This window comes from Aethalodelphis obliquidens, unplaced genomic scaffold (genome assembly GCF_003676395.1).
Source record: "Aethalodelphis obliquidens isolate GAN/ISIS:26980383/991018 unplaced genomic scaffold, ASM367639v1 scaffold28, whole genome shotgun sequence".
NCBI classification, from domain to species: domain Eukaryota; kingdom Metazoa; phylum Chordata; class Mammalia; order Artiodactyla; family Delphinidae; genus Aethalodelphis; species Aethalodelphis obliquidens.
In genome coordinates, this window is record NW_020837972.1 from 7,100,805 (window position 1) to 7,124,965 (window position 24,161).

General features: G+C 49.3%; 1 long non-coding RNA gene across 4 annotated transcripts in view; it reads left to right on the top strand.

Annotated features, from left to right (window-relative positions):
• The window catches only part of LOC113629762 (uncharacterized), a 73,928-nt gene that overhangs the window by 38,866 nt on the left and 10,901 nt on the right, over positions 1–24,161 (top strand). For all 4 annotated transcript variants that reach the window (XR_003436684.1, XR_003436681.1, XR_003436682.1 and 1 more), the window contains one exon: positions 4,663–4,871. This is a non-coding gene — a long non-coding RNA (uncharacterized LOC113629762). The remainder of the gene's footprint in view (positions 1–4,662; positions 4,872–24,161) is intronic.

Here is a 24,161-nt window from a genome sequence, read left to right on the forward strand (position 1 = left end):
GACTTGCCTGGGGTCACACAGCAAGTCGTTTCAAAACTGGAGCCAGAACTGGGGAAGATTTGTTGTCTGGTGTCTGCCTCCGTGAACTTCAGGGCTCTGCCATCAAAGCACAAGGATCTCATGGGTCTTCTATCTTCATAGATGCTTAAGACAGCTGGGGACCTTTGGCTGTGGCCAGAGAGACCCTGTGGGATCAGGTTGGGAGTGTTTTCAGGGAAGAACACCAGCACAAAGCAACGTGCAGGGGTACAGAGTGGGGGTGGCTCAGGCATCGAGCTGAACTCCAGTAATTACATCAGGACCAGCAGCATAATTTGTATCTGGGTGATGAATGTCTGTGTTTTCGGGCCTGATTGCCCTATTTACATTTGGAATTTGCTGATCTATTATTAATGTCTGCTGGAGGCCAGGGTGACAGGCATGAGCAGCTGGGGAGTCCCCTCCCCCCCGATCCAGGGAGCACTAGCTCCCCAAAGTCCCACCTTAGTCCCCTTTGTGTGACCCTGACTTTCACAGGGCTCTTGGACCAACTGGCAGAAGGGTTGACCTGGGATGAGGTTTCCCAACCTCTTATCTGAGTGTACACACTCAGATATACATATGCATAAACACAGAATGTGCTTACATGCACATACTTGCACCTGTATATACATCCACATCCTTATATACCAATAGGCACCTTTATAGAAACACGCACATACATGAAATGCATGCATGGACATGCAAACACACCACACTCGTGTACATGCACACTCATGCATGTACATGTGCACAAGTATATAGCACACATACTGTTATGGATTGAACGTCTGTTTCCCCCTGCCCCCTAAATTTATCTGTTAAAACTCTAACCCTCAAAATGATGATGGTATTTGGAGATGATGTCTTTGGGAAGTAATTAGGGTTAAATGAGGTCATGAGGGCGGAGCCCTCATGATGGGATTAGTGTGCTTATTAGAAGAGATACCAGAAAGAGAAATCTGTCTTTCTCCGTGCACATGAACCAAGGAAAGACCATGTGAGCACACAGCAATAACGCAACTGTCTACAAGCCAGGAAGAGAGCTCTCACTAGGAACTGAATAGGCTAGCACCTTGATCTTAGACTTCTTACGCCTCTAAACTATGAGAAAATACATTTCTGTTGTTTAAATCACCCAGTCTGTAGTATTTTTATGGCAGCCTGAGCTAAGACACACACATGCACACACACACACACACACATCCTCATGTGTCTCATCATTCTGGGAGCAGCACAGCAACTTGGCAAGGTCTCCCAACTTGAGAGGGAAGCGTCCATGAACCATGGGCCCAGATAGCCTGGGTTTGAATCCCAGCTCTGCCACTTATCAGCTGTGAGACCTTGAGCTGCTTACTTCGTCTCTCTGTGCTTCTGTTTCCCCATATGTAAAATGGGAATGATAATGTTACCATCTCATAGGGTTGGTGTGAGGATTAAATGAGTTAGTGGAAGTCACTTGCCTGGTGCACCATAAGCAGTAGATACATATTTGCTGTGTTATTATTATTGTTGTTTATGTGCTTGTCACATAATAGGCTCTGAATCATTTTGTTGAAGATGATTAAACACACTCTTCCACACCTACGTATTCACACATAACACACACACACACACACACACACACACACACAAACACAAACACAGTTTGTACCCTCCCCCGTCTCTGCTTCCTCAACTCCTCCTGAACCTTCAAGGACTTCATGGCCTCTTCTCCCTGAAGCCCCTCCTGACTGTTCACTCTTCCATGCCCACCTCGAGGCTGTAGGCAGGATGGGACTGGGGAAAGACCACTGGATTTGGAGTCCCCAAACCAAGAATCAGAACTTGGCCCTGCCACTTGCTGGCAGCATGGTCCTGGTCCAGCCATTCTTAGCCTCACTTTCATGATCTACCCAATGGGCGTAATGATAGAAATGACCTCACAGAAATTGAACCTCCAGGGGGTAGCTAGGGTGGAGTTACAGGCACAGTCCCTGGCCAGGCTGGGTCCTGCTAAGGGAGTGGCTACACTGGCATGCAAATGAGCATACAAATTAAAGCTAAGTCCCTAAGACTCAGAATCCAGGCACTCCCCAAGCTGAAAGGCTCCTGTCTCCAATCAGCTCTTTGCAAAAAGGCACTGGGTAGGAATGGAAGAACACTGGACAGGGAGTCGGGAGATGTGCTCCAGGTACAGCACATACATGCTCACTTGTGGGTGGACGCCCACATCCTTATATCGGCACCTCTAGGCAAACATGCACACACATGCATGCATATGCATGAACATGCAAACGCTTGTAGCCAAGCAGGAAGGGTCTGGACTTGGAGGCAGGTGGTGCTGTGTAGCCGTGCCCGAGACTCTGTACTTCTCTGGGCCTCTGTTTTCCTCCTTTGTAAAAAGGGGTTAGTCATCTCTGGCCCATACTTGGTGTGGTGAGGACTGAATAAGACGATAGAGGGTAAGCTATGACTGTGGTGTGTGGAATACAGTAAGCACTTAAGATATGGCAGCCATGTTTGAGCATCCTCATCTGTGAAGTGTGAGGCTGGAGAGGGTGCTCTCTGAGGCCCCTGCCAGCTCCAAATTTCTGTGGTTCTTTGCGTTTCACTCACCCTCCAACTCAGAGCCTGTCCGCCATCAAGGCTGGAGGGCCTTGCGCACGTTCAAGTAATTGGCCCCCCAAAAAGTGATTCTGCCACTCCTCAATTATGCTGGAACCTATGGCGCATGGCAGCTCTGAGTACTGTGCTGGAGGTCCTGTGACAAATGAGGAAACTGAGGGAAAGGCAGGAGACACCAAGGCCAGCTCAGAGTTGGAGGTGAGACCGACACTGTGACCAGGCTCCTGGTCACTGAGGCAAGGCTTACATAGCCAGCATTTTCTGCAGCCGTCTCTAGTCAGAGCAGAAGCAGGGCCTGGTGGCTGAGCCTGGTGGCTTTCTATTTTAAGATATGTCCCACCCCTGGGTCCCCAGGCCCCAAGCAGTGGCTGGAAATAAAGAACATATAACTGGATGTGAAAACCCCAAAGCTGCAATAACCACAACCTTATCCTGAGTCTTTACTACACACTAAACATTTCCCATATGTTTCATCTCATTTCACCCTCATAACCAGGAAGCCGAGGCAGAGACCCACACATACTTAAGGTCACACAGGGAGCATAGTTGGGACCTGAACCTGAGTCTTCACTGACTCGCTGCCCTTAGCTTAAGCTCCGGCACCTCCCAGAAGCAAAACAGAAAAATGGGTTTGCAAAGTGCAACAGACCAGCCGACCTGAGCACGGCTCCTGGGAGCCATTGCCGGGAGGGGCGGATGCACGGCCCAGCGGCTAAGGCTGCAAGAATCGCCCGCTGCGCCCTCCAGAAAGGGCCCCCAGGTTCCCTGCAATCCCGGGGAAGATTGGGCAGCGAGCACATTAAGGCCATAAATTTGTCATGAAGGCCTGGAAATGAATGGGGCTTATCATTTATGGATGGAATAATTAAGCCACTGAGCTCGGCGGTTCACCAAGGCCTGTGCCCGGACATCAGGCGTCAATAGCTGCTGAACTGGTTTGGGGTGTTCATTATCGCTCTCCCCTTCCCCTCTCTCCTCTCCCCCTCACCCCCGCAGCATCTCAAACTTGACCCTTGGGTGTGCAGACTCCACCAGCACCAAGGCAGGTGCCAGCACGCATTTCAGTAGTGATGGCCCCGCCCTCATGATGTCATACCAGCCCTGGCCAATCCCAGGGAGACCTCTCTCGAAGCTCAGTCCATGGGGGGGGCGGTGCCCAGCCCGCTTAGGTGGAGGTGACTGGCCTGGCTTCTCTTTGGGAGATAAACAGGCTTCTTCATATGGTAGCGAGAAATTTGGACTGACTTGGGTTCAGATCTTGACTCACTCTCCAGCTGTGTGCCCCCGGGCTAGTACTTCAACACTCTAAGCCTTAGTTTTCTCCACTCGAAAATGGGCAAAATAATATTTTTATGGGTTATGTGGTGGATCAAATTAGACAATGGCTGTAAAGTACATAGTGAGGGTGGGTCTGGCTTATAGTAAGTGCTTCACAAATCCAGCATTTCATGACTTTCTCCCAACAGAGTGCTCAGGCAGGCAGGAATCAGAGGCTCAGAGAGGCAACGGGACTTGACCAAAGATGCACAGCAAGTGAGAAGAAAGTGGGCACCTACTCCCTTTCCCTGGAGTTCCTGTGACCTGTCACTTGTGGGAGGGTTCAGCCCATTCCTCAACGAAAGGTTGAGGCTCCTGTTCCCTCCCTGCCCCAACTGCCCCAAGTCAGTGGAGAGGAGAGGTGATTGCAAAGGTGATCGCCACCACTAACATTTATAGAGCTCTTGCAGTGGCCAGGCACTGTTCTAGATGCTCTGCAGTTATTTCACTTTGTTCTCCAGATAATACTCAGAGGTAGGAACCATTATTAGTATTCTCATTTTAGAGGTGAGGAAACTGAGGATTGCAATCAGACCCCTGACTTGAGTCACTCAGCCAAGAAGTGGAATTTGTGTATAATTTCCTATTTCCTGGGTCCCAGCAAAGCCAGGCTTCGGGGGAGGGTGGCAAATTAAACACTATTTGAATTATGAAAGTGACATCACTCAACACATTCCAGAATTCCAGCTTTGATATTCTATATTCTCAAATGGGTTCAAGCCCTCACTTTACAGATGGGAAGACTGAGGCCCAGCCACCAGAGGCAGAACCTTGGCGCTTGCCTACCAGTTCCCCAGGGCCTGTCGCATCGGTGGTGGACACCAAGACTGGTGCAGAAGAGAAGCCTTTGGTACCTGCCTTGAGGAGGAGCCTGGACCCTCCTTGCCACCCTACCCCACCCACCCTCCATCACCGTGGCAACTATGCAGGTGAGCCTCATCACTGCTAATCCTCTAATTACCAGCCACCTCTTCAATCGGCTGTAATTACTTTGGGGACACAGTTAACCTCTCATTAGGAACGCACGACCGCTTTCTCCAAAAGCGCAGTGGTGACATGCCTAGTAATTTACCGCCCCGGCTCGCAGGGCCGCTTTGTGTTTAACTCGGGCGCCATCGCATCCCTGTCATTACTCCAGCCTGGTTGTCATGACGATTAATCATTCAATCCTTCATCAGCAACTTTTGCCAAATGTCACCCCGCTCTTGATCAAAATCCATCCTGCAGCCCGACACTGGGGGACTAATGACTTGGAAATAGGCTTCTCCATTCCCGAGAGCTCTTCCCCAGGACTCCTTCTCAGCTCCCTCCAGGAAAGGGAGAGGAGGGCCTGAGTTCACTGTGGTGGTAGAGTGTGATGGGGGCAGAAAAACTGGCATGTATTGGTGGCTTACTCTGTGCTAGGCACCTGAGGGGCATTGATGGATTTAACCTTCATGACAACCGGATTCCTGGAAGAGGAAACAGAGGCTCAGGGATGCCGGTAGCTTGCCAACAAGGAAGTATGGAGAGATTCGAACTCAGATCTGTTTGACTCCAAACAGAGCTCTTTTTATCAGACCTCTAGGAGGATGAGCATTACCTACAAGCAAGGATCCTAGAATGTCAGAGTTTGGGCAGCATTGTAGAAATCAGCTGGCCCATTAAATTCAAGGCAAAATAAAAAAGCCTTAAGAGACAACGCTGGGCACTTTATGATAAGAAGTCCAAGCCAAAGTCAGCAGTTAACTGTCATGAATACCTATGTCCCAATCAACATGGCAGCAACACCCAGCAGAGAGCAACTTCGGAACCCAGGTGGTGGTATCAGCTCAACCATACTGGTGGTAGGTCCGTGAAATGATCTAGATTGAGATTCTTGAGCTGGGGTCCTTGGAGCTCTAGGATGGACTTCAGTGGCCCATGAGCCCCCTGAAATGCAGGCTACACTGTGATTAGCTGCGAGTTGGGGCATTTTTCTAGGGAGATGCTCCAGAACATGTTAAGAACTACTGATCCGTACATTTGTCTTTCCCCATATCCTTATTTTATAGAAGGGGATACTGAGGCCCAGAGAGGAGCCATGACTTGTCCAAAGTTCCACAGCAATTCAGGGTGGGAACCACTGGTCCAAGCAGGGCTGACCTCTTTCTTAGGTGCCCAGGGCTGTGCAAGGCATTCTTCCTCCTTCACAATGGCTTTGAAAACCTTAGTCCCCAGCCTCCTGAGAAAGCCCAGTCTCCCACCCCACTAAAGGAATCTTTCCAAAGCCCCTCCTAGGGAACGTTCCTGCTGGCTGGGCCGCCAGCATGTGTGAGACATAATTACAGCACGTTGTAAATGGCATTAACAGACTGTCACAGCAGCCACATGGTATTAGCAAACGGCTCTGTCTTCATCATGCAGTCCCCACAGCCCCTGGGCTGGAGCACTTCCCAAGGGGTCTTCTTCCAGGTCCAGGTTGCAGAAATCTCCTGGTGGGGCACAGGGGGTGGGGGCAGTGATTCAGATGGCAGAAGCCTGGAGGTTTCCCCTAAGGCTTTCTTTTTTTTTTTTTTTTAATTAATTAATTTATTTTTATATTTATTTTTGGCTGTGTTGGGTCTTCGTTTCTGTGCGAGGGCTTTCTCTAGTTGCGGCAAGCGGGGGCCACTCTTCATCGCGGTGCGCGGGCCTTTCACTATCGTGGCCTCTCTTGTTGTGGAGCACAGGCTCCAGATGCGCAGGCTCAGTAGTTGTGGCTCACGGGCCTAGTTGCTCTGTGGCATGTGGGATCTTCCCAGACCAGGGCTCGAACCCGTGTCCCCTGCATTGGCAGGCAGATTCTCAAGCACTGCGCCACCAGGATTCTCAAGCATTGCGCCACTAAGGCTTTCTGAGATCTCAGCAAAGAGCTGAGTAGAAAGTTAGGAAATCTGATTTGTAAACCTGGTTCAGCCTCGAAGAACGAAGCTTTACCGGGCAGCGACTTATGAGCCAGATACTCTGGAAGGTAATCTTGTTTCAACCTCATAACCACAACCCAAAAGATTATAGTCTTCACTCTGCTTTATAGATGAGTTCACTGAGGCTCAGAGGGGGAATGTCACTTGCCCAAGTACCTTCATCTAATGAGTGGCAGCTGTAGGATTTGAACCAAGTTCTGATGTTTCCAGAACCTGTGCTTTTTAATATATCATGTTGCCTCCTTGGAAAAGTCTTTGATCAATTTTCTGCCAAAAGATATTGATACTATAGCCTTGAAGGTAATTCTCTGAAGCTACCAGCCCACCAGAAATTTACCAGCCTCTGAGCTCTGCTCACTAGGGCTACCGCAGGAGCAACATAGTAACAACATAGTAATAATCAAGATGGTAACAAATATTGTGAGTTTCCATACAGTTTCTCCTATGATCTTTGTAGCAAATCAATAGGAGGAAGAGGAACAATTCTTAGTTGACAGAGTTGAGAACAAAGGCCCAGAGAGGGAAAGTGACTTGCTTAAGGCCCCACAGCAAGTCCTGTGGTAAAGCTAGAATGAACTCCCCTTATCTCTTGATACCCAGTGCTGGTTCTTCTCCACAAACCACTGAGAACATGTCCATAGGCCTGTGGCTGGGGACTAAGCAGGGGGTCATTCACTCTTCCGGGCGCCTCCTGCCCTCGCCGTATGCACCAGCGGTTTATGCTTTATCCAGGAGGCCTCTGGGCTGCAGGCAGCAGGATGGGCTGCCTCTCCACTGGTAAGCAAATCCCCTGCTGAGCAGGTCATTTTATCCAGGCCGCCACCTGCCAGCTCATTTGCTTACAGATACAGGTGCTTCTAGGGAGGAATTAGTGATTACTTAGCCCGGAGACCCTGGCAGGCAGAGAGCAAGCTGGGGCCATAGCTGGGGTGGGAAGCCAGGGACATAACTGTGAAGTCTCTACCTCCTCCCAGGCTGCTTAGCCCTGCTCTGGAACCAAACGGTAGGAGTTAAGGATAGAAGGAGAGACCTCTCCGCTTTGGGGAAAGCTGACACCCCACCTCCCACTGCCCATCCCATCCGTATCCTACCAGTTCTCCAAGGCTTGGTGCCAATAGCCCTATTCCCTGCAGCGTTCCAAGATCCTCCACTTACCCTGCCAAAAATAATAATATAGTAAATCTGATAGTCCCAGAGAATTTATTGGTGCCTAGCACTTTACGTACATTGCCTCATTTAATCCAAATCAACTAATAATTGGCATTTTTAAATCCCCATTTTATGGATGAAGAAACTGAAGCTCAGAAATTTCGAGCAACTTGCTGGAGGTCACACAGTAAGGTACAGAACCCAGGCTGCTCTGATTTCAGATGTCCCCTCCTAACCAGGACATATTATTTCCCCCGGGCTGTTCCCTAAACCCTGTACGTTGCTTGTTTGAAGTTTATTTATTTGTTTATTTATTTTCAAAATAATTTTTAGGGGACTTCCCTGGTGGTCCCGTGGTTAAGACTCCACGCTTCCACTGCAGAGGGCATGGGTTCGATTCCTGGTTGGGGAACTAAGATCCCACATGCCATGCAGTGTGGCCAAAAAATAATAATATTAAATCTCAGAACCATTTTAGATTTACAGAAAAATGACGTAGATAGTGCAGAGAGTTCCCATATGCTTCTCACCCAGTTTCCCCTATTATTAACATCCTACGTTTGTATGGTCCATTTGTCACAATTAATGTGCCAATATTGATACATTATTATTAACCAAAGTCTATTCTTTATTCAGATTTCTTTCACTTTTACCTAATGTCCTCTTTCTGTATCAGGATCCCACCCAGGAGACCACATTCTATTTTATCATCACTTCTCCTTGGGCTCCTCTCGGCTGTGATAGTTTCTCAGACTTTCCTTGTTTTTGATGACATTGACAATTTTGAGGAGCACTGGTCAGGTATTTTGCAGATTGTACCTCACTTGGGATTTGTCTGGTATTTTTCTCATAGTTAGACTGAGCTCATGTGTCTGGGGGGGGAGGAAGACCACAGATGCCATTCTCATCACGTCCTGTCAAGGGTACATACTATGAGTTTCACACATCGTTGTTGACCTTAGCCTTGATCACATGGCTGGGGTAGCATTTGCCAGGCTTCTCCACCGTAAAGTGACTTTCCCTCTGCTTTCCATACTGTCCTCTTTAGAAGGAGGTCATTGTGTGTAGCCCCCACTTAAGGAGTAGGGAGTTAGGCTCCCCCTCCTTGATGACAGAGTACCTACAAAAATTATTTGGAGTTCTTCTGCACAGGAGATATGTATATTCTCTCTTTTGTTTATTTATTCAGTCATATATCACTATGGACTCATGGATATTTATTTTATACTTTGGGTTATAATCCAATACTACTCAGTGCTTTTTAAATGACACTTGGTTCTTTCTTCCTTGGTTTATCTGCGTTTCCCCAAATCTATTCTGAGGCAATCTCATTCCATGGGATTTTAACAGGCAATCCTCTTAAAATAAGTTCTAGAGGCAAGTCATGTGGGGTAATAGTGATTGAAAAGAGATCTTGACTAGAGGACTTGTCAGATATTTTAATGTGCTAATAGTGTGAGCAGTGAATCACCCAGAGGGGGATCTAATAGGCAACATTTCCCAAACATTTCTTTTCCTGATACCCTGGGGTGGGGTGGGTAAGATAGATAAGAGAAAATAATCTAGCTACATATCTTATCTTCCTCTAGAGACCAGAAGTTCTTTTCTTTTTTTTTTTTAAAACAGAAAGCTACTTTAAAAATTTATTTATTTATTTATTTGGTTGTGCTGAGTCTTAGTTAACGGCAGGTGGGCTCCTTAGTTGAGGCAGGCGGGCTCTTAGTTGAGGCATGCATGTGGAATCTAGTTCCCTGACCAGGGATGGAACCCAGGCCCCCTGCATTGGGAGCATGGAGTCTTAACCACTGCACCACCAGGGAAGTCCAAAGACCAGAAGTTCTTAAGAGCAAAGTTTATGCTTTATTCTCTTATCTCTGGAAATTAGCCCTTAGAAGGTGCTAAGAAATAATGGGATAGGTGAAAGGATGAATGATGAAAGGATGGACAGATGGATGGATAGGTAGGTGAGATGGATACATGGATAGATGAACAGACAGAAGGATTTGTGGTTGGTGGATGGATTGATGGATGGATGGGCAGGCTGGTGGATGGATGGGTGAATAGGTGTGTTGGTAGTTGGGTGGATGGATGGATGAGCAGATTGGTAGGTGGATGGGTGAATGGGTGGGTTGGTAGTTGGGTGGATGGATAAACGGATAGCTGTTTGAGTTGGTAGGTGGATGGATAGATGGATGAATGAACAAATGGATGGATGGACAGACTGGGAAGTGAATGGATTGGTAGATGTTGACTTCTGGTTTCAGTAGTTCCCTTTGTTAGGACCGAAAATACTCTCATCTCTCAGTCACCCACAAACTTCCAGACTTAGGGCTTGAGATAATCGTTCATAGCTGACAGAAGGCAGTGAAAGTAGTGCCCATTTATTATGCCATGACTGTGTGCCAGGCATTTTACATGCTCTTTCATCCTCATAACAGTCTGTATGATTATTTCTCCTCATTATTCAAAGAAAGAAACTGAGGATCAGAGAAGTCCAGAACTTGGACCAAGTCCCCTAACAGGAAAAAGTGATGGAGCTGGAATTGGAGCTGAGATCTAAGTATCTTTGCTTCTTGTGTTTCCCATGATGTCCCTGAATTTCCAGACCCATAATCATCTCTGATTCCCTTTCCTGGGCCCCACCAGGCCAATGGGAAAATGATAGAGATCTTCAGCAACCTGGGAAAGAGAGAAGAGTCACTGCAGGACTTAATCTTTTTATCCAGCACCAGGCTCCAGAATGTTCCCGGTGAGGGAGGACAGAGCATAGGCAAACCAGAGTCCCAGGAAACAAAGAGTAGGGAGACAGGGAGGCATTCAGACCGGATGTGTATGTGTGTGTCTATGTGCGTTTGTGGTCATGTGTGTACCTGTGCATTTGAAGACAGGTAGTGTTTTGTACAGCTAACTGTGTCACTTCCAAAAAATTATGTAAGGTAGTTGACATTTTTTTAAAACCCTGCCTAATTAAAATTATACCATTAAAACTGGAAATAAAATACAAGAGCCAAGTATAAAGAGAGTTGGGAACAGAGAGGTAGCCAGACCCTAACATCAGAGGGAATGAGCTGCGGGGAGGCCTATGCCATTAGATGGGGGTGCAAGGGAGATGCACAGAAAAAGGCTCCATTCTCTGACTATCCTCTCTCTGTTTTCCATAGTCTTGCAAGACAATTGTTAGGTCAACATATTCCCTTAGATATTGTTTAAAAGGCACTTTTTTGGGGAGAATGTGCTTTTTCTCTGACAGTATGTGAGGAAACAAATTATTTCAGAAAACCTAGGGTAAGGTAAACGATGGCAATCAAAATGTAAGCCCTGTCCTGAGCTTCCTAGCAGCCATGGCAAAAAGGCAAACAAGTTTCTTTCCCGAGTTCTCATTGTGTACCAAAAGCCAAGTTTAAAAGAAGTAAAACTATGAGTTTTCCAGAAAAGAGAGACTTCTCTTAGGTCTGGGTCCTGAGAGGGATGTGTCCCCTGGACCATTCTGGAATCCATATGACGTAGAACAACCATGGACAACATTATGGATCAGCTTCTTGACAGTGGTTTTGCACAGAGACATTCCACATATGATTCTTTCTCACATAAACCCTTAGTGACCGCCAAGGGCTCCATCGTTTTGTGGCCCTGGGTGGGTGGTTGTCCCAGGAAACGATTAATTTGATCTGACTTGATCCAGGGACAAAGACTGGGTAATCCGGAGGATGGAAGCTGAATGTCTTGTGGCAGCAGCAAATAGGACTCTGGCATCCATGGGAGCAACAGCAGGGTGTGAGGAGAGGGGCACAGAGCAGTTGACATTCCCTAGCACTCAGGGTCAGGCTAGAAAAATCAGGCCTTTGACGTCGTTCTTTCTCCCTGCAAAGGCACAACCAGGGCATCTTCCCTCTAGGAAGAGACCCACCTCTGTCACTAGTTGTGTGATCTTGGACAAGTCTCTTAGCCTCTTTGAGTCTCAGTTTCCTCATCTGTAAAATGGGAATAGTTACTACCCCACAGCATTGCTGAGAGCCTTAGACAAGCTAATACATATAAAGTCAGCTCAGTAGATGCCAGCTTCCTTCCTTCCTTCTTCTCTTCTTGCCCTGTGGAAGAATCTAGTGTCCCGATGGCCCCCCCTGGAGGGGACGGGGAACTGAGCCTGCTGCTTCTAGAGTGGGAGTTCTTTGGGATCCGTGGTTAGGTTTTACTATGTTCATGAACCCTTGAAGCAATATGCAAAACTGTGTGTGCAGATACATTTTTCTGGGTAGAGAGGCCATAGTGTCTATCAAATACCCAGAGGGGCTCATGACCCCCAAAAGCCAAGGACCACTGCTCTGAGGGCTGGATCTTGTCTCCTGGCATGTGCCTCCCCAGCCCTAGATCCCAGCTCCAGTCCTCAGGTTATCTGCCGGCCTCGCTAATCATTGGGGCACAGCTAGATACTTCCTCTGCTTTGGGGAGGGAGATGGGCAGGCCTGGTTCTTAGGAGGGTACAGCCAGGGATCTGGGCTGGGGCCAGGGAATAAAGGCCCAAGCGTGTATTGAGCACATAGGAAGGACCACACCTGGCTGTACATATCACCTCCTCTGTCATCCCTGAGCCCTGGGATGGAAGAGCTGTTATCATCCCCATTCTAGAGATGAGGAAACTGAGGCCCAGAGATGAGACGGGAGGGCACACGTAGGGCTAGAGGCAGTGCTGGGATTTGGATCCAGTGCTAGCTGGTTCTGGAGCCCATGCTCTTTCCATGGTGTCACAGGGGACCAAAGCAGTCCCTAGGGGTCTGAAGATGGGAACAGGCTACAGGATACAGTTTTTCAGGTTATGCCCCACCCAGGGGCACCTGGTTGAGGGAGTGGGGTTAGGGGTGAAATGCATCTGAAATTCAGTCTGAGGTCCACTAGTTGAGGCTTGTACCAAGGGCCTTCAATAGCCTGGAGAAAGTATAGGCTTTTGGTAATGATCACACCCAGAGGGGTGCTTTTTCCTCATGGGTCTGCCCAGAGGGGGATACTTCTTTCTAATTCCAACAAAACCCCCAGATGGGCTGCCTGCAATCCCAGCAGAAACACATTTTAAAAGGCAAGCACATCCGCAGGAGCTGAGAAACCCTGCCCAGCTTCTAAGATGACACTTTTGAGGTGGGGTCCCATGGGGCCCCCCTGTCCGGAAGAGCCAGCCCAGACTCAGCAGGCGGGAGACAGTTCCTGACAGTTTCCCAGGCAAGCGGGCTGGCAAGGAAGGGGGTTGGGACCCAACCACTCTACTCAGCTGCCCTAGAGCACCCCCTCCCATCCCACCTAGCCCCGTCTCCCATGCCCCTCCTACCTCTGAAATCCAGGCATGGGAGGCAGGGCCCCATCTGTGGTCATTTCCTGAGCCGCCTTGATCGAAAATTCTGTACTGTCTTTCTAGGGAAGGGTGAGCAAGCCCTCCTGGTCCCCCAGAATATCCACTCCCCTCCCCTCCCTGACCAGGGGCACCTCCCAGAAGCAATGGCTGCTTCTCCCTAGGCCAGCCTGATGGCCACTTGTAAGGACGGATCACCCGGTTCCTTAGGACTCAGCACCCATGCTTCACTCTCCCCCGCTTCTCCTCCGCCCCCTCCCTGCCACCACCTCCGGCCTGATTAATGCCCCCAAATCTGCCATGCCACAATGACTAATCAGGCCCTTGCCCCACTAATTGGCACTCAGAGACTTGACAAATGCCTCTGCTTATGGGATACAGAGGCTGGGCTGGGTTAACTTCCCAGACCCAAACAACCCCAGGTTTGTCCCTAAGATTCATGAGCTGGAGCCTTGGAGAGGAGAGGGGAGCAGAGGACCCAAGACAGAAGGGCAGGCCCCACCACGACCCTCTGATTAACTCAGCTCTGACACTTCCTGGCTGTGTGACTTAGAGCAGGTTATCTCCCTCTCTGAGCCTGACATTCAGGCTCCTGGACTATCTGAACCGGGCCTCATCTCCACCTTTAGCCCCTCAGACACCTTGTCCCTTCCACTCCATCCAACCTGCCCTACCATAGTGGCTTAGTCCCAGCTTTTGGGGGGAAAAAAAAATGTATATGTTACACGTGCCTTTGTGCATAGTTGGAACCTTTATTGATATATATTGTATTGATACTGATGTGTGGCACACAACTTAAAAATAATAGTGAGGGCTTCCCTGGTGGCTCAGTGGTTGAGAGTCCACCTGCCAATGCAGGGGACACAGGTTCGTGCCCCAGTCTGGGAAGATCCCACATGCCGCGGAGCGGCTGGGCCCGTGAGCCATGGCCGCTGACCCTGCGCGTCCGGAGCCTGTGCTCCGCAACAGGAGAGGCCACAACAGTGAGAGGCCCGCGTACAGCAAAAAAAAAAAAAAAAAAGTGAAACATACAATAATCTTTCTTGTAAATTCCATAGAACCAATTGATTCTCCTAAAATACTTTCACTGAAATTTGCCAAGCTCTGGTATTAATAGCCAGCCTATGGTTGGACTCGATGAACAAGTGTAGTTCAGGCATGAATACTGGTTGATATTTTCATTTAAGTGTTAATGGGTAAGCTGAGAGTGAAACAGTGGAGATGTATGTTAGAATTTCACCCATTTGTCAGTGATGGGAGCTGCATGATGGTTTTGGAATACTGGAAGAATATTTCTTCAATTTTGTGTGTTAGTCACATTTAAGGGCTATAAACACAGCACACTTTCAAGTTTGTGTTATCAACATTTTCTCCATCACTTTCTAAGTTTAGATAATCAACAGCACAATAAGTTAAGCCCTGATCTGTAGCACTTGCCAATTTCTGTGGTGACAATACTCTGATTTCAAACTCACCAACATTTTAGTGAACGTGGAGTTGGAGAGACATACGGAGATACCAGTTATGTAGTATTTCCACCATATAGACACAATAGATGGAAATAACCTCAATGGCATAGATAATAGCAAAATGTAGTAAAACACTAAGAAATGATGAGTTTTGAGTATTTCTTGCTGTTACAATATGATTTGTTTAGCTGTAAGTTTATACAATTTAAATTTCTTGTATAAGAAAGACTGACTGGCCTTTGTCCCTGGTTCCTGTGAGGGAGGCTCTAAATCCTTGGAATTTCTGGAGTAATAAGAGTGTCTTTGTGGGACTTCCCAGGTGGTCCAGTGGTTAGGACTTGGCACTTCCACTGCAGGGGCATGGGTTCCATCCCTGGTCGGGGAATTAAGATTCCACATCTTAGTGGAAGCGTGACCCAGGAAAAAAGAAAAAAGATTGTCTTTGTTATTCCTGAACCCCTGGATCACACCTAAGTTTATGCTAACAAATGAGATGACTCAGGATGGGGGCTTGTTACCAGAAAGACCAACCATGTGATTAGAAGGTGGGCCTTTGTGCCACCCCCCGCTGACCCCAACCCCCTCCAAGCAGGGGAGATGCCTGGAAATGGAATTCAATCCCATGGCCAGTGATTCAGTCAAGCTCACCTAGGTAATGGAAACTTAGTAGAAACTCTGGACACCAAAGCTCAGTGCAGCTACCTGGTTGGTAAACATATTGATGTGCTAGGAGGTGACGTGCCCGATTCCACGGGGAGCAGGCATGGAAGCTCTGAATTCTGAACCTTTTCAGACCTGAATATGTAGCCAGTTGGTCCTAAGTGTCAGGACCCCTGAACTTGCAGCTGTCGTCTGCAGCGAGGGCAGTCTTGTTGACGTCTGTGCCCCTTAACCTGCCGAGTCCAGTGTTGACTGATGGTTAAGTCTGATGGTTAAGCATCAGAACTGGATTGAATGAAAGCACACCAGCGGGGATCAGAATACTGATCAGAATGTTACATAACTGGCTTACGGAATTCCTGAACCTTTGACAACTGGCTCTCGTCAGACGGGTATAAATGCTGAAAAAAATGTACAACGTGAGAGTGGTGAGTTAAGTTTTACTTGGTGCAAAATGAGGACTGTAGCCTGGGAGAGAGCATCTCAGATAGCTCTGAGGAACTGCTCTGAAGAGATGGTGGCGAAAGTCGGTATTATGTGTGATTTTAGTGAAAGGGGCACGTGTGCCAAGCACACGTTGGCAGAGGCTGGCTGCTTAGTCACGAGGAGCAGACATCACCATTAATAATTTTAGTGCTTTTTTAGATATGAGAAGATGCAAGAGTTTGGGCTCATAAAACCTTCTCCTGAAAATATCTAACTATCTGAAGTATTGTTCTGCCAGTTTTTCCCGGAGCACAGAGCGCCTCATTCCTGATCTCCGCCCTGAACTCCTCTCAGGGAATGTTGACAGCCAGCAACAGCAGTGGTGCATGACTTTATTCTTGTAGAGGCAGATGGCGAGTGACAATTTTTAGTTGGCGATGTCTAGTTCTGCTTTTGAGGCTTTGCATATGCCATCGCTTCTGCCGGAATATTGTCTTTACACTCACATTCATTCTTTCATTCATTCATTGATTCACCAAGTCTTTCTTGAGTGCATGCTTTGTGCCAAGCGCTACGCTGGGTTCTTGGGATAGTGAAGAAAAAAGATCTCATTTGCAGTGGGTACAATCACATGCCACTTATCTCCTGGGGTCCCTTTGACCATTTCTATATGTCCCTCCACCAGCTTTTGTGTGCTTTTTTCCGTGTGTCCACATTTGTGACTCCTTCAAAGAACTATCTTCAGGCCACTGGAGCTACTTTGCAGGCATGTGCCAGAGCCAGGGAGTTTATATACACCTTCATCCCCATGCTGGGGCAGTTCTTAGCCAATGGCTGACAGTGAGGGTGGAAGCCCAGCTTCCTTGCCTCAGGTCAGGATAACTGCGGTGTCACTTACACTCCCGAGCTCCCGGTCAGGATGAAGCCACCCTCCGTGGGGATTTGCCTGGAATTGCACCCTTCTTGGCTTCCTCCCCTTCCCCATCCTGCTTTCCCCATGCTCTTACTCATCTCTCCTGAGATCAATTCCTTAATCCCTTGCGAACCAATCCTGGTCCCAGGGTCCAACCCAAGTTTCCATCTCTGCCCTGTGGAGCTCACAATCTAGTGGGGAGACAGGCATTGTTCACAGGATCCTAGAAAAACAAATTTCTTTATAAATGGACATCAGTGCTCTGAAGGAAAGCAATGGGGTCTCTGAAAGCTGTTAACAGTCAGAGCAATCAGGGAAGACTCCCTGGAGGAGGTAGTGCTTCCTGTAGGATGAACTCTGAAAGATAAGAGGGCATTTAACCAGGCGACGGGGACAAGGAGGAGGGAGGAAGCTTTGCAGGCGGATAACATAGCAGGTGCAAAGGCCCTAGGGTAGGGCAGAGATCAGTGTGGCTGGAGCACAGGGTGAGATGAAGCCAAGTGGAATTGGTAGGGGCAGGATGGTGCAGCTTGTCGGTGTGTGTGAAGATTTGGGTTCCCTTTATGAAAAGGGTGGAAACACACCCAAATGTCAAGAAGAGGGCGGACTTGAGAGATTTAAATTTTTTTGAAATTTTGAAAAATATTCTTCAACCCGCAGGAATATACCCTGTAAATAAGCCCAGCTGCAGTCACAAGAATGTTCACTGCACCTCTGTGTGTGATATTTTAAAAATGTAGAGCCAAGTGGGATGTCTGTCAAGAGAGGGCAGGTTAATAAATTTGGTCCATCCATTCAGTGAACTCCTGGACAGCCTTTAAAAAGCATGGAGGAGGTGTGAACTCACCCCATCTCTCCTTAGGCTGGGCTGTTGGGTGGGTGAAAAATGTGCAAAATAGACTACTGCATGTTCACAATTACCTAAAAACAAAGTGTATCTAGAAACTGTTTCTAGAGAATTACACGCAAACACACGATTGTTAAAAGTAGCTATAGCAGTGTGTAGCACATAATAGGTAGTCAGTATTAGTTGAGTAAGTGAGTGAATGAAAGTCTGAATGCACACTTGGGTTGTTGCTTCTGGGGAGTTGAAATGAAGGTAGAGAGTTTTACTTCTTTCCTTTTTTTAAAAAATTAATTAATTTGTTTGTTTGTATTTTTGGCTGGGTTGGGTCTTTGTTGCTGCACGCGGGCTTTCTCTAGTTGTGGTGAGCAGGGGCTACTCTTCGTTGCGATGCACGGGCTCTGGGTGCACGGGCTCAGTAGTTGTGGCTCACGGGCTTAGTTGCTCTGCGGCATGTGGGATCTTCCTGGGCCAGGGATCGAACCCGTGTCCTCTGCATTGGCAGGTGGATTCATAACCACTGCACCGCCAGGGAAGCCCCTACTTCTTTACTTTTTTTTTTCTTGCAGTACGCGGGCCTCTCACTGCACTGTGTGGCCTCTCCCGTTGCGGAGCACAGGCTCCAGACGCGCAGGCTCAGCGGCCATGGCTCATGGGCCCAGCCGTGTGGGATCTTCCCGGACTGGGGCACGAACCCATGTCTCCTGCATTGGCAGGCAGACTCTCAACCACTGCGCCACCAGGGAAGCCCACTTCCTTACTTTTTAATCTTACATTCTTCCGAATGACGAATTGTCTTCTGCTTGCCTGTGGGTTTTTTACTGTAATTTTTTTAGCCTTTGTCCAAGTGTAATTTACATACAACAGAATTCCCTGATGTTAAGTGTGCAGTTTGATGAGTATACAAGTATATACAAATGCATGCAATTAGTATACAAATATATACAATCACGTAAACCACACCAGATTCAGCTATAGGACGTCTCCATCACCCTCCGCATTTCCCTTCTGACTCCTTTGTGGTCAATCCCCACTCCCCACACTTTGGCCCCTCGATCACCACCAGTCTGCTCTCTGCCACTATAGTTCTACCTTTTCTAAAATTTCATACACATGAAATCGTACGGTGTGTAGTCTTCTGAATTTGGCTCTGAAGGATGAGGGGGAGTTTAGCCAGATAAAGAGGTAGGGGAGGCGGCAAGGAGGGAGGAAGCTTTGCGGGCAGATGGCAAAGCAGGTGCAACTATATGGTTTTGTTTTTTTTTTTTTTTGAGATTCACATATGTTGTTGCTTGTATCAAGAGTTCGTTCCTTTCTGTCGCTGAGTAGTACTCCATGGTATGAGCAGACCTGGTTTGTTTATTTGCTCACCATTTCACTCCCTGGCATACCTGTCCGAGTCCCAGGTCACACGGCCCCGCCTCCACCCACCCATTTTCCCACTGTCCTGGTCCCACCCCCTCACCCTCACACACACAGCCCCCTGCCCTGCACACACCTCCTGCCACTTTATTGCCTTCCCCCATAAAGCCCTGTGAAGGGAAGAGCCGCATCCCTCCTCGGTGACCTTTAAAGGTGCAGGTAAAGGAGGTGGCCGTGACGCCAGCGCCGTGGACGATCACGGTGGCCGCCTCCTCCACCAGCTGAGGCCAGGCCTTTCATCTAGGAGAAAGCTGGGCAAAGGGCCAGGCAGGGGGCCTTGGCCGAGGCGTCTTCCCCCTGGGGCCCTAGCTTTGCCTCCTCTGAGCCTTAAGAAAGGAAGCCGAGTCTGGAGAAGGAGGCAGAAGAGACCATTGCTCCTTGGAGGGTGGCCGAGCATCCCATGTGCTCCCGGGAACGACCTCCTTTGATCCCCACACAGCCTTGCATGGTGTGAGGCTCCCTGTTTTCGAAATAGGGGAAGGGCAGCTCAGAGAAGGCAAGGGCTTGCCTGAGATCACACAGCTCAGAGACCAGGCAAGCTGGGACTGCACCGCCTCACCTGCTATTGGCCACTGAGTTGCTTGGAGGTCCCGCAAGATCCAGAGAGTGAGAGAGAAAACCTCCTAGAAGCAGTCAGGCCCCTGTGAATGTTTGACAGGAGCCAAGCAAGGTCATCCTCTTCTTCCCTCTGGCCTCACTTCACTGCAGAACCAGGCGGGAGCAGGGAACACACTGTTTCTCTGGACTGTCTACTTGGGTCCCTCTCTCCACCACCCCCATGAACTGGCCTAAACCATTCCAGCTGTCACCTGACTGATAAAAAGGAAGAAACACATGAGGGGGTCCCTCCCTACCAGGCAGGGTGGAAGGTTAGACCCCAGGGCTAGGAGGAAAGGGATAGCCACCTGCCTCGCTAAGAGCTCTTTCTCCCCTACCTGCCTATTTACATTCCCTGTCCCCCTCCCTCCCAATAAGCCATAATAATAATCCATTTTTTAAAACCTCGCAGTCCCTACTGCTGGGCTCAGGGATGTGAGATAGCTGCCTCTGGCTGTCCATAAACAGGAGAGACAGATGTTGCCAACATCTGGAGACCAGGGAGGCCCAGTCCTGCCTGGAACTGGGAAGAGTGCCCGGCTGGGCAGAGTGCTCCAAGGGGAGGGGACCCCTACCTGTCACTCATCTGGGCAGGGGCCACTTCCACCCCAAAGGAGGGCCCCTAGGGCCTGGCCAGGGCTCCCAGGCGTGGAGGCCCTTTGGAAGGGAAGCTGGGCGGATGCTGCCTGGAGGGAGGGGACTTCAAAGGCTCCCCTAATCCCCAGTGACATTTTCAGACACAGGAGTTTGCTTTTTTATGCTGTGGATCAAAGCCCGAAGCTTTATGAATAGCCCTCATAAAAACCAAGGGGCTTGTAAAGTTAACAATAAGTCACAAGGAGTGTGAGCATCTGGGGGCAGGACAGAGGCTGGGGGAGTCCTGATCTGCCCCACCGGCTGGCCACCCACCCCCAACCCTGATGAGACCAAAGATTGAAGTCCCTGCCGGAGGTCAGGAGGCAGGCCTGGAGGGTGGGGTTGGACTTGGCATCTCTCCTCCAGCCCCCTGCCCGCCCCCTGTAGGCATCCTAGAGCTGACCATTCATTCATTAAATCATTTCTTCTCTCATTCATTTTTTCAGTTGGTCAATCAACAAACATTTCCTGAGGTTATCCCTGGGCAAGGGCCCCAGCCAAGGAGCTTTGGCACTACTGGGGTTCAAATCACAGCATTGCTGCTTCCAAGCTGGGCAACTCCTAGAAAATCACTTCACCGCTCTGAGCCTCAGTTTCCTCATCTGTAGAATGGGGATACATTTCAATCATGTCCTAAAAGAGTCATTGGGAGTCCTAGGTGGCATGGCATTTGGTAAAGGCTCAACATGTGGGTTACTATTATTATTAATCAGGCAATTAATAATAATTATTAATACAAAAAAGAAGGGGGCTTCTTTTCTTTGTCTGGTTCCCACTCCTCTCAAAATAACTTCCCCGTCTACCCTCATATCTGCGGGGCCTCGGTTGGGGGGTGGGTATTTTCTGTGCAGTTACAGGGGCCATGAGCCATCACCCAAGGAGAGGCTGTTTCTAGAGCCGGGGGCGGGGGAGATGTGAGTTCAAATCCTGTCTCCAGCACTTCCCAGCTGCATGCCCCTGGGCCCCTGTCCTCCCTCTCTGAGCCTCAATTTCCTTATCTGTAAAATGGGGGCAGAGGGGAGGCTCCAGTGAGGGCAAAAGTATCCAGGCCCTGGAACATAGTAGGTGCTCAGTAAATGACAGTGGGTCCTTTGGGCCCTTCTCACAGTGGAAATTTCTGGAGGGAGAGCTCAGCATCAGTAGAGAAGGGGAAGGAGAGACAGAATTGGCAGGTGATGAGGGTTCCTAAAACCCAGCACACTGGGAGCTGGAGCCCGGGCCCTCCCTTGGATGAGGAGGCCAGGATGTAGGACAGACTATGCTTGTGTGAAACCCCCTGCCCCATCAAAGGGCCTCCCCTAAGTGCACGTGGCAGCTTCAGGATGGCGGCAAGTCCATTTCATACATGAGAAAACTATGGCCCAGGGTGGAGGCATTTGCCTGTGGTCACCCAGCTAGATTGTGCCAGGACTGGAATTAGAACTCAGGCCTGGCTGATTCCAGATCAGCCTTTTCTGCTGCTCCTGTAGGCACCAAAGGTGGGCAGCCCAGAGCTGGTTTCTCCCGAGCAGCACCCACCTGACCCGGCTGTTCCTGACAAAGAAAATGCGCTCCCAGAACTGGGAACCTGGTTTCACATCTGTGCAGCTCCTGTTATGGGAGATTCAAATTTAGCTGCTGCCACCCAAGCTGCCAGCTTCCGTGTTCTCTGAGAAGAGGGATTAGTGTTGGGGAGCCAGGAGTGGTGGGCACGTGTCTTAGTCTGTTTGGGCTGCTAGATACTAGAGGCTAGATGGCTTATGACAACAGAAATCTATTTCTCACAGTTCTGGAAGCTGGAAGTCTGAGATCAGGGTGCCAGCATGGTCAGGTGAGGGTTCTCTTCCAGGTTGCAGATTTCTCAATGTGTCCTCACATGGCTGAAGGGGCGAGGGATCTCCTGAGGTCTCTTTTATAAGGGCACTGATTCCATACCTGAGGGCTCCACCCTCATGACCTAATCACCTCCCAAAGCCCCCACCTCCAAATACCATCACTTTGGGCATTAGGGTTTCAACATATGAATTCGGGGAGGACACAAACATTCAAGCCATAGCAGTGTGCTGGTGAATTTCACTCACTGGTTCCATCACTCAGGGAGTGAGTCAGTCATTAAACAAACGTTTATTAGCCCCTGCCACATGCCAGGCCCCATGCTGGACACCAAGTCTGCCATGCACACCAGATAATCAGGGGCCCTGCCCTGCTAAGCTGACAGGGAGGAAGCAGGTACAGTCCAGAGTGATCAGGGAGCACAGAAGTGGAACTCAACCTATATGTGGAGGAGGGTCAGTGAGAGATTTCCGGTAGAGGTGACAATTGAACTGGGACACAAACAATGAGTAGGGGTCAGTCTGGGAAAGGGGGCCAGGAAGGACATCTCGGGCAGAGGGAACAGCCTGGGAAATGTGAGAAGGCGCAGGATGTAGACACAGAAGGGGCCCTCCCACAAGCCTCCTTTGTTTCAGGATCAGAATCCTCTGAGCGGCAGGTGTGTCCAGCACCATGTGACCCTCACAGCCACCGTTCCCCTCACCCCTATCCCCAGCTAGATATTATTCCCATCATGGCACCTGAGGCAAGGGAGGCTCCGAGAGGTTGAGTAACTCGATTGAGGTCACACAACAAAGACACTTTGGATCTGAACCAGCTCGGTGGTCCAAGGAGCTGTTTATCGGGGGCCCTCCCAGAGTCTCCAGGGTTTACAGCCTGCACCCTCAGCAAGTCACCTCTCCCTGATGAGTCTCAGTTTCCTTACCTGCAAAATGAGACCTAGGTGAAGTGTCCCCTCACACACCTGTTAAATTCACATCTCTCACTGACTTCATTAGGGCAGTTGGCCTAGAAGCAGTGGTCCCTGGGGGAGGCTCAGCTACAAACCCTGTCCCAACTAGGCCAGGGACAAGGGCATCCCCCTGTAGGCATCTGGCCTAATTGGCAGGAGAACCCCCGGGAGCTGTGCCCGCTTCGCTGTGATCATTTCATGACCCGTGAAACATTGGTCTCAAGCGCCTCTGAGCCAACCCCAGGACCCAGCTCCTCTATGGCCGGAGAATGGGCTTCAAACACCAGACGGAGCCCTTCTCCCTGCCAGGCCCACAACGGATACCTCCAATAGATGCCATCACTTGATTCCCAAAGCACCCAGGGAGGTCAGTACCTGTGTCTCCACTTTCCAGAGGAAGATTCAGGGTTGGGGCACCACCCACAGAGCCCTAGCCATGCTGGGGGCAGCCCTTGAGGGCTCCCCGGCTTCCCAAGCCTCGGTTCTCTCATCTAGAAAATGATGAGGAGGCCCCTCTTTGGGCAAGGGATGGCCTAAGTTTCCTCATCTGTAAAATGGTGGGAATCTGACTTGCCAGGTTCCCGAAGGATTAATCACCAAATAATAACAATAGTGCACAACTATTGAGCACCTACTGTGTGTCGGGTACTTTTTAGGATCTCTGCAGGTATTAACTCTTTTAATTCTCATAGCCATCTCTGGAGGTAGCTCCTGGTATCATTCCCATCCTACAGTTGAGCAAACAGAGGCACCGAGAGTTTAAAAAACTCACCCAGGACTTCCCTAATGGCGCAGTGGTTAAGAATCCACCTGCCAATGCAGGGGACACAGGTTCGATCCCAGGTCTGGGAAGATCCCACATGCAGCAGAGCAACTAAGCCCATGTGCCACAACTACTGAGCCTGCACGCCTAGAGCCCGTGCTCAGCAACAAAAGAAGCCACTGCAATGAGAAGCCCGCGCACCGCAACTAAAGAAAGCCCATGTGCAGAAACGAAGACCCGATGCAGCCAAAAAAAAAAACCTCACCCAAACTCAGATAAAGGTCTTAACACAGGAGGCCTCAATAAAGGTTAGC